We start from the raw sequence: 11,373 nt of genomic DNA on the forward strand, positions 1-11,373 counted from the left end.
TCTGGAGTGGTCTGCCTCTTTCTTTAGCTTTTCCTTGCCCTCTGTGTAAGAAGGCCACTTTCGGCTTTCACCCAGGAACCCCCAAGGTTGTGAACCAACTAGGAAAGTGGAGGAAGCCAAAATCCCTATTATTTTAAGACTTTTCAACTTTTAGTTTGTAAATTACGTTACATTTTACCTTTTCTTAGTTTTTGTTATTATTCATCTACGAACAATTAGCCGAGGCAACCACGACTCACCTTTTCTCCGAGGTAGTTTGCCTGCCTCTTGGTGGGATGTTTGCCCCTGTCCTGTGAAACCCACACTCACCCCTTGAATGAAGCATGAAATTAATTCAGCGTTAGGATTTCATTGGTGAATTTAGATTAAGCCTCAAATCCCAAATGAAACATAGGTATTCCTAAGGACGTTTAACTCTAGTGTGAATGAATTTAGGTTATGTCTGGAGCGCAAATTGAAGTCCTGAAGAAGAAAGCCTCTTAATAAGACACAGCAAAGGATCTGAGTCCTCACTCCTAAAACACCCTTAAGAAAGCTATGAAAGAGGAGGAAATCAGAGTCGGCTTCACAGTTTCACCCAAAATTGGCCCTGGATAGCGCAATTTTAAAATGCAGCTTAACTCACCTCTTAAAACTATTAAGCCATGTTTCCCTTCAAAGACTCCATCCAATTCTTGGATCTCTGATTGTAAAACCAACAACAGGCTGCTACCCTTGGCCTGGTAAAATCAGGTCAACATCAAAGCAACATATACCACATTACAGAGTGTTTAGAAAACATAGACAAGGGGCAAAGGATCACTCAGAACATTTTTTCCATGTTTATTATCTTATTTCCCCATTTGAGAATTAGCTTTGTTACTGTCTTAGCTCATTTAGCCACTGAATGAATGTTAATGCGTTTCACGTTGATTTATATGAGCTCTTTATATAATCAAGTTAAGTGCCTTTTTGTCATATCCTCAAAATAGTTTTCATTTTTCCCATTTAAGGAGAGTTTTGTTGTTTTTTTTTTTTTTGGAGGAAGATTAGCCCTGAGCTGACTACTGCCAGTCCTCCTCTTTTTGCTGAGGAAGCCTGGCCCTGAGCTAACATCCGTGCACATCTTCCTCTTCTTTATACGTGGAACGCCTACCACAGCATGGCATGCCAAGCGTTGCCGTGTCCGCACCCGGGATCCGAACCGGGGAACCCTGGGCCGCGGAGAATCGGAATGTGGGAAATTAACCGCTGCACCACCGGGCCAGCCCCAAGGAGAGATTTTGTTTGTTGGTTTGGTTTTATCTAAACAAGTTACTCGTTTTTGTGTAACCAAATGTCATTCTTTCCTGTTTCAGTTATTCTGATCTAAGTTTAGAAAGCTAACCTGCAGCAGTAGAATATTCCATCCATTTTCTTAAGAATATTCAATTCATTAATTTATTTAAAATTTACTTTGGCATATAAGGTATGGTGGGGCTCACTTTTTTCACTAGGTTTCCCTCTAAGAATGAAATTATAAAGCATTAAAATAGCAAAGATCACCCATTTGAAGATATTGCATATCCCAAATGATTGTCATTAAATGCTTGAAGACTTTCAAGAATACCCAAATCCAACCATGGTGACCTGAGAGTAAACAGGGGAAAGAAGAATTGGAATCTGATTCTAAGAAGTGTAAATTATGTCCCAAAGTAGGAAAACACTAACCAAGGGTAGGATCTCCATGATGGCTACAAATAGGAATTCAAAGAGGAAAAATTGGTAGTGGCATCCAGCACTTGATCTAGGCAATAGGATGTTCTTGATGCGGGGTCGGTGAGCCGAGGAGTCGAAAGAAAGATTTCTTGGACTCTCAAGGTCTGGCAGTGGTGCTCTTTTATTTAGAGAATAGTATGGAATAGCATGGGGACAGGACCCATGGGCAGTGAAGAGCTGTTGCTGCTGCTGCATGGGGACAGGACCCATGGGCAGTCAGAGCTCCTGCTGCTGCTGCTGCAGCTGCATGGGGACAGGACCCATGGGCAGTCAGAGCTCCTGCTGCTGCTGCTGCTGCATGGGGACTGGACCCATGGGCAGTCAGAGCTCCCGCTGCTGCCCTGAGTTGAGGGTTAGGGCTAATTTTATAAGGCACGGGTACGTGACTTATTTTTACTGGAAAAAGAAAAGATGATGTAAAAAGTCATTAAATGATTTCAGTGCAGATGGGGTCTGGTTATTGTGCGGTCATATAACTTTTAGATACAAATCTGGCCATATAGATCGGCATGTAGGTGAGGATGCCCTGGACTTCTCTCCCTGGGGCAGCCCTAATTCATAACATAAAAAAATCCACCGGGTCATGTAGTTTGGCATGTAGGCCAGGTCACCTTAGGCTTCTCTAGCTGGGGCAGCCTTAATCCACATCATTCTGACCTAGAAATCTCTTTGGAAATGAACTGCTATCCATCAGTTATGCAAGGCATGAAGCTCTCTTCCCTTCCCCCACCCTCAGCTAATCCATCTCAATTCAGTTTCTCAAATCCTTCCACTTCTCACCACTCCATCACCCTAGCCCAAACTATTTTCCCCCAGTCTACACTAATGTTCTCTGTTTTTTTTTTTTAAGATTTTATTTTTCTGTTTTCTCCCCAAAGCCCTCCGGCACATAGTTGTGTATTTTTAGTTGCGGGTCCTTCTACCTGTGGCATGTGGGACGCCACCTCAGCATGGCCTGATGAGTGGTGCCATGTCCGTGCCCAGGATTCGAACCAGCAAAACCCTGGGTCGCTGAAGCGGAGCACACAAACATAACCACTCGACTACAGGGTCAGCCTCTACACTAGTGTTCTCTTAATTTTAGTCTACGTGTGGTTGAATGACCAAGTATCCTGCTCCAAGTGAATCTTACACCCAAAGATTTTTATTATAAAATAGAACTAAAATCTGTCTATGGTGAAAAGAACCTTGTATTGCTGTTTAAAAGCTATCCTAATTCAGGTTTAATGCAGTATTTATTTACCAAACATATATGTCAGAACTATACTAAATACAAAAGAAATGTTATCCTTGGTGTGGTCCTTGGTCCTCAAAGCAAATACAAATTTACTTTGGAAACAATAACATGAAACAAGTTAAATTCAAAATTAACAGGATGAACTTGAGGAACTAGATAGCTAATCACAACTTGAATATGAAATCTCATGTTTCTAGGAGAGGGGAAGCATCTGGAAGAGGATTACCAAATTATTTTACAAACAGGTAAAGACCTCATAAGTGCAAAGTCTTGTGGCATTTCTACAAGAACACGTGGAAGGAAAGACCCTTGCTATCATTAGGAAGGGTACGGGAACTTGGCAGGTAAGGACAGAATCTGGAAAAGAGAGCTGAAAGATGGCATGCCAAGGTCCGTGAAGAAGGTACCTTCATCTTATGTGTGCTCAAAGCAAAGAAACAGCTACAGCTGTACCCTACCTGGCAAAGGAAATGAAAAGGCCAAAATTGTAAAATATTTATCAACACCATGGGGACTGGGCATCGTTGCACTTATTAGGTGAAGAATGTTAGAAATCGTCATTATTGAGTGAAACAAAGGGCAATTCCAGGACAGGTAAGTTGAAAGCCATCCTAAGAAGCTGTGCATACTCAAAAAGAAAGTGAGACAATAGGAGAACATAATGCTTGCTGCAATCTGTGTCTCTTCAATATATCTTTTGGAACATCTCTATGTGCCAGATACACTATGGTGCGTCTATATGTACCATGTTTTCTGCCCTCCAAGACCTTAAAATCTAGCAAAGAGGAGTGAAACGTTCAGAGTGGATAAATCCAAGAAACCGTGCCTAATGCAAGGATAGTGGCATGAGGAGGCTGCTTTGGGAGCCCGGAGGCATCAGGGAAAGCATTAGGGGAAGAGGATGGTGGTTTAAAGGATACGTAGGAGTTTGCCCAAAAAATCTGCTCCAGCTGAGGAAACTCTGGAAGTTGAGGGATGGAGGTGAAAAAGCACAATGTGTCCCGGGGCATTATGATTTGATGTGATAGTAGAGCAGGAAGAGAGGCCTGTCAGCAGGAGACGGGCTGGAGCCCGGCACATAGGATCCTACATTCTGTGCTAAGGGACCAGGAATACCCTCCATAAAGGGACATGTTAAATAAACTAGGTGACATCTTTCTAAGGAATTCTATATTCTCAATTGTATTCTCAATATTTAAGGATAGAGGGAAATACAATTTAGTAAATAGGGAACGTGAATTATAGAAGAGTATAGACAATATGGCACCAATTTTGCTTCAAAATACACATTCCTGTATAACAGAGTAAGCAACTTGAAAAAAAGGCTAATATTAGCATCTTCTTTCCCTAACCCCAGTCCACAAAAATTGGTTTCTAAAGTCCCAAGGAAGAGGATTCATCCCAGGACAGGAGATGATACAGGTTAGTTCCTAGAACAAGGGAGAGGAAAGCAGTTGGATCTAGGAGGAAATTTAAGTTTCCTCAGAGTCAGCAGAGAGCGTGAGGACTGGGGTGGGGAAGCTGGGAGGGTGGAGAACCATCCTCCTTTGGTATTTTGTCCCTCCCGTGGGTGGCAAGATGGAAACCTGCTGTCAGTGGAAGGCAGTCCACTTGGGGCAGCCCTGCCGAAGCTGGTGTGGCACAGGTGCCCTCTGAACTTGATAAGGAGCCCTGATGAAGAGGACAATCACCCCACAGTCCAAGGCTCCACTCAGTTCCTGGGCTCCCCCTAAGTTTCAGGTTCCTGCGTGGTCCCATGGAGATGGGAGGGAATCTCGACAACAGCCTCAGGTTAACCTTCCTTCCAGCTCCAGCACGTAGGGACTTGGGCCAGATTCAATTCAATTCTATAAAATATGACTGAAGATCAGCTAAGTGCTGAAGGTACGGTGGTGAGCAAAACCAGACAGAGACCCTGCCCTTGTGCCTTGTGCCTTGTGCCTTTTTTTTTTTTTTAAGAGAAATAGAAAATTGTATTGTACATATATAGAAGGGTTACTTAGTTGTCTTCTGAAGGGAGACAGTCTATTGGAAGAGACAAATATTAGTCAAATAATCACAAAAACAAATGTTAAATTGCCTAGGTGGCGAGTGCGAAGAAGGATCTATATGCTATGAGAGGCTATACTAGGGGAATCTCACCTACTTTGGGGTGGGTACAGTGGGTCAAGGAAGGCTTCTCTGAGAAAGTGAAGCTTAAAGTGAAATCTGAAAGATGAGTTTGAATTAAGAGGGCAAAGAGAGGAGAGGGGAGTGTGCTAGGCAGAGGAAACAGCCTGACGCCACGTGCAAGGGTGAGGAAGCAAACAAAGGAAGAGGCACTGAAAGATGGTCAGTGCAATTGGTGCACCAAGAGCAAGGGGGCAGGGACATGGCTCCACTTCCCACACACCAGAGCTGGCAACTAAAATTCTCACCTGCTACAAACACATTTCTTGAGGCGGTTGTCACTGACTGATTGAACTGTGGGTATTTTTAAATATTTCTATATATTTTCTATCTTCTGAAAATTTCTATGTTGAGCATATATTTTTATAGACAAGAGAGGGATCAGTAAGTTATAAAAAATAAAGAAATGTAAGCCAAGTCTTAAAAAGATCAAGACCAAAATGTGATTTATTATTTTTTTAAAAAAGATTCTATTTTTTTCCACTACTGGGTATCTATCCAGAGAGCTTGAAGTCAGCAATTCCAAAAGTCCTATGCACCCCAATGTTAATTGCAGCATTATTTACAATTGCCAAGATGTGGAAGCAACCTAAGTGCCCATCAACAGATGATTGGATAAAGAAGATGTGGTATATATACACAATGGAATACTACTCAGCCGTAAAAAAGAACAAAATCGTCCCATTTGCAACAACATGGATGGACCTTGAGGGAATTATGTTAAGTGAAATAAGCCAGATAGAAAAGGACAATCTCTGTATGACTGCACTCATATGAGGAATTTAAACCTGTGGACAAAGAGAACAGATTAGTGGCTACCAGGGGAAAGGGGGGGTGGGGAGTGGGCACAAAGGGTGAAGGGTTGCACCTACAACACGACTGACAGACAATAATATACAACTGAAATTTCACAAGATTATCACCTATCATTAAGTCAATAAAAAAATTTTTAAAAAAATTCTATTTTTCCTTTTTCTCCTCAAAGCATAGTTGTGTAGTTTTCGTTGTGGGTCCTTCCAGTTGTGGCATGTGGGATGCTGCCTCAACATGGCCTGATGAGTGGTGACATGTCTGCACCCAGGATTCGAACCGGCGGAAGTGGAGCAAAGCAAAGCGTGTGAACTTAACCACTGGGCCACTGGGCCACGGGGCCAGCCCCTAGATCAAAATGTTATTAAACAAACAAATAGAAAGAAATGTAAATCACATCTCCACAACTAAGATCACTTGAGGGTATTCTCAACAAAGACTTCAAAAGAGAAGAAAGTTAAGATGTAAAAAAGTTAAGTGGCAAACTGAATACAATTACCTCCAAATTAAAATATGAAATGGGTGACGACATTTCGTTTTCTTGCCTGGGAAACGGGTTTCAAATCGCGTGTGATAGGCCACAACTTGGTTAAGCAGAGAAGTAGCATGTTTCTTTCCCTTTTGTTCCCTTTAAACACTCATTTAAAAATTGCACGGTCATAAGGAAGCTTTACTGTGGACACAAAACTGTTTCCAGATGCTGCTTTGAGCCCCAGAGTGTGCTGTAAACACCTGGTGAGTAACTGCGGCCTCCTGACCCCACACAGGGTGGAGCAGCAATCACTGTAACTCAGGAACCGCTGCGGAAGGAGGCCAGGCCAGCAAGGCTCGCTCTGAGCTGCTCTTCAAGCCAGTCTTAACTTTCTGGGCCCAGTGGACCCTAGACCACAGAATTAATGAATGGAGCCTTATATTCAGTGCTATTACAGGGTCTGTAGGTCGTTCTCATAGCAACCCAAGAAAACTGACTTCTATACAAAAGAACTATAACATAGATTATTTTTTCCTACTTTGTGTATGGACTAGAGATAGCTTCTTTAAGTCTAGCATTTCAAAATAATTAGTTTTGATTGGATTAGGTTTATGGGAACTACTTAGGAATTTCTGTCCTAGACTTACTGGTTAACAAGAGAAATTTCTTGTGATTTTAATGCATTAAATTAACTTGCAAGTGGAATATGTTTGCATAAGTTTTAGCAAAATTATAAGACTGAAACCAGAAATCACATATTATTCCTCTACTCCTGCTGATTTGATTTACCTATTTATGGTAAATGCTGATTTGAGTAAATATTAATAAATACATTTTTTGAAATGTGTTGGATGTAATGTAAGAACAAAAAAGGCCAATTCAATAAGAAACAAACTCACATTCAGTATTTCTCCAAAATGTAAAATAGTTTTCTTTTTCCGAGTATAAAAATATTGTTTAGTGTTTTTTAACAAGTTGCATGAATTTATTCCTTTAAATAAATATTTTAAAATTATACTTTAAAAAGAAATACAAAAATTAAAAACATACATGTTTATTGTAAAAAAAAAATCAGACCACACATAAAGACATAAAAAAACTTGTCACAGGTGTATACATATATTCACATTACATGTATGTTGTGTATGTCTGCTCTATATAATGCTGCATATTTCTTTTTTTTTCTTGCTGAGGAAGGTTAGCTTAGAGCTAACATCTGTTACCAATCTTCCTCGTTTTTTTGCTTGAGGAAAATTAGCCCTGAGTTAACATCTGTTCCAATCCTTCTCCACTTTATATGTGGTTTGCTGCCATAGCATGGCTGATGAGTGGTATAGGTCTGCATCTGGGATCCAAACCCAGGCCACCAAAGTGGAGCATGCTGAACCCAACCACCACACCACAGGGCCAGCCCTTAATGCTGCTTATTTCTAATTTTATCTGATCAAGACAGAATTATATAACATATAATATTTTATAGTTTACTTCTCTTTTTTTCACCCAATACGCATCTTTCCATGTCATTAGAGATCTACATTATTACTTATAATGGCTGTATAGTATTCCAGTTATTTATCCAACTCCAAATTTGGAAATGTCCAATGACTTACATGTAATAATGTCCAAATTTTATGTGTTATTATAAATAAGGCTATGATAAATATCTACATTTCTGTATCTATATATTTTTGCATAATTATTTTATATATTCTTTAGAATAAATCCTGAGAGTCTTCGAAGTTACATGGTTTATACATTTAAATTGATAGCTATTGCCAACTGCCCTCCAGAAAGGTTTCATCAACTTACATTTTGAGAGTGTTCTATTCTCCACATCTTATTAGCAATTATTTGATTACCAGAGTTGAAGCTGTTAACTAAGCAAACATGCTATTGCATTGTGTTTTTAAGATTTAGGAAAAACACTAGTATCACTTTTATGTTCACTGATGTAGGATAATATATCTGTTAAATATCAACTTAATACCATCAAGATAAAATATAAACATCTCCTCTAGACTGTGAGGAGAAGTGCAGGAGAGGGCAGGGATTTTTGTCTGCTGTGTTCACGGACATCGGGCTGGCTCCCCAGGGAAAGAAAGTGGAGCTGAGTGTATGCTCAATCAGTCTCAGATTTGGTAATTGGATCCATCTTCTCAGAATCTGACAGAGTGAAGAGGCGGAAAAAGCCCCAAAATTGCATGAAATGAGCTCATTTCACAGAAAACAACTTCAAGAATGGGGCTGAAGCATTCCCAATTTATCCCCTTAATTCATCACGTACTGCTAATGTTTTCCAAGCTGAAACGTTTCTTTTAATTTTGCTCTTAGTATCTTGACAGTACAGACATTTAAAATATTTATGTAGTCTAATCCAGGTGCTCAAATTGTATTCCCCAGACTAGCATCATTGTCATCACCTGGGAATTTGTTGGAAACACGGATTCTGGCAGCCCACCTCACACCTACGGGATCAGAAACTCCGGGGGTGGGCCCAGGAATCTGTGCCTCAACCAGCCCTCCCGGTGAGTCTGATGCCCGCTCAAGTCTGGGAACCACTGTTGTAATCCAACAGCTTTTTCCCCTATGCTTTCTGATTTTGGAATTATGACTAGAAACCTCTTCTCCACCCAAGTTTATGGATGATATCGTTTCCATTATCATCTAATTTTTATTTAACATTTAAATATTTAACCCATATGGAATTTCCCACCACCAAAATATAATCTCCATCAGGACAGGAGTCTTCGTTTATTTTATTTCTCTGTTTTATTCTAAAACTGTGACTGGTATATGATGGGCTCTTAATATATATTTATTAATTATTGAATTAACTACTTAATTTTAGTATAAGATGAGACGCATCACTTATAAAGCTTTCCTTGAAGCAATAAATAACAGGAAACTACAGTTAGCCTTTCAATTAGCCTGGGTGGTTTAAACTGACAATTGGCAATCCTAATTATAATAAACTTAGTCAACGTGCGCTCCCTGGTATTGTACTAGAGTTGTAATCTTAGTGGCATTGCATTTTTGGTGCTAGTTCCTAAAAGCGAATTTTAAGACTCAAAGAACTCTTAGTTCTGTTAAGAAAAACTATCCAAAACTTGGAAATAAACTAAGAGATTACTGTTTGCCCTTTCAGTGTCCTGCTGGGTTGTGTCTAGCAGGCACTCCTGGGGATTATCTGATGTCCAGCAATGTGCACCTTTCCTTGAATTGGTATTTATTATTTTTTAGTATACAGGTATTGTACAACTCTGAAAGGATAGAGCTTAACATGTAGAAAACTGATAGTAATATAAATGAATTCTGTCCAGTAGAAGAGCAAATCATTTTTGTCCCATAAAAAAGATAACCCCAAAAGTTATAGCTTTATTGTGCTGCAGGATATTGACCAATTTTGTATCTATATTAGCAATCTTATTGATGCATTCATTCTTTGAGCCACTGTACATACTTGGCACTTCCCAATTCTCTTTGAACAAGGCTAACCATCTTGCTCATTCTCTCATTTATGAGTTAAATACATCTTTGGACACATGCTCACTTTATATTTATCTAAGGGTCATATTTTTAAAACTTTTCAAAAATAATTGAGTTTAACTTCCTTAATTTTCTAATGAAGAAATTGAACACTAGAAATTTTAAGTGTCATATTCAAAGTCTTAATACAAGTTAGTGGAAGAGATGGGACAAGAATGTAGGAATAAGGAATGTAAGTTGGTAAAAGGGTACAAACTTTCAGGTATAAGATGAATACTATCTAAGTGTCTAATGTATAACATGGTGACTATAGTTGATAATGCTGTATTGTATGTTTGAAATTTGCTAAGGGAGTAGAACTTAAATGTTCTCAGTGAAAAAACAAAAAAGGTAAATATGTGAGGTGATGGATGTGTTAATTCAATGGGGGGAATCCTTTTACAACATATATGTATATCAAATCATCACATTGTACACTTTAAATATCTTACACTTTTGTCAATTATACCTCACTAAAGCTGGAAGAAATGAAGCCAAAGACTTTATAGTGAACATTTTTTTAAAAGATGTAATTGTGTTTGAAGAAATCAGCGAAGTATAATTTCTTGAGACTTGAGAGGAAATCCACAGAAAAGCTTTGTGTAATTTGGATGCCAGTCGTAAAGAAATAACTATCTCATTGCTGATGAAAAGCCAATGAGGTATCTTTAATGAGTATTGGTATGGCTTTTATGAGAGGTTACTGGAGATTAATGTCACGTTTTTCTCTAAGAATATACAAAGTTGTTACTCTTGTTTTCCATAAAGAGAAGCATTGCCTTACTAGCAACTGCAATACTAATGGAAACACAAAGATTTACCATATGTCATGGAGTATAGATTGATATCAAATTTAAGCTAAAAAAATGCTTATTATCATATAATCAAAAGGTAAAATCTCAAAGCTGGATAAACAATATAAAAAGCCGCATTTATAATTTGAATCTCATTTGTATAAAATTCTATATGTACATCTATTTATATATAGGGAGAAATGGAATGATGTTCACCAAAATAATAAAAGTGGCTACCTCTGGAGAGGTGGGAGTTAGGATTCGATTCACTTTCTTTTTTAAAAAATAAACTTTTAATTTTAGAATAAATTTAGATTACAGAAAAGTTGCAAAGATAGTGGAGAGTTCCCAAATGTCCTTCACCCAGTTTCCTCTAATGTTAAGATGTTATATTTACTATGATACATTTGTAAAAATTAAGAAATCAACATTAGGGTATTACAATTAACTAAACTGTACACTTTGTTCAGATTCCATCTCTTTTTTCACTAACGCGCTTTTCTGTTCCAGGATTGTATCCAGGACACCGCACCACATTTTGTCGTCATGTCTCCTTAGTCTCTTCTGGTCTGCTATAGTTTCTGTCTTTTCTTGCTTTTCGTGACCTTGACAGTTTTGAAGAGTTCTGG

This window comes from Equus caballus, chromosome 15 (genome assembly GCF_041296265.1).
Source record: "Equus caballus isolate H_3958 breed thoroughbred chromosome 15, TB-T2T, whole genome shotgun sequence".
Classification (NCBI taxonomy): Eukaryota; Metazoa; Chordata; class Mammalia; order Perissodactyla; family Equidae; genus Equus; species Equus caballus.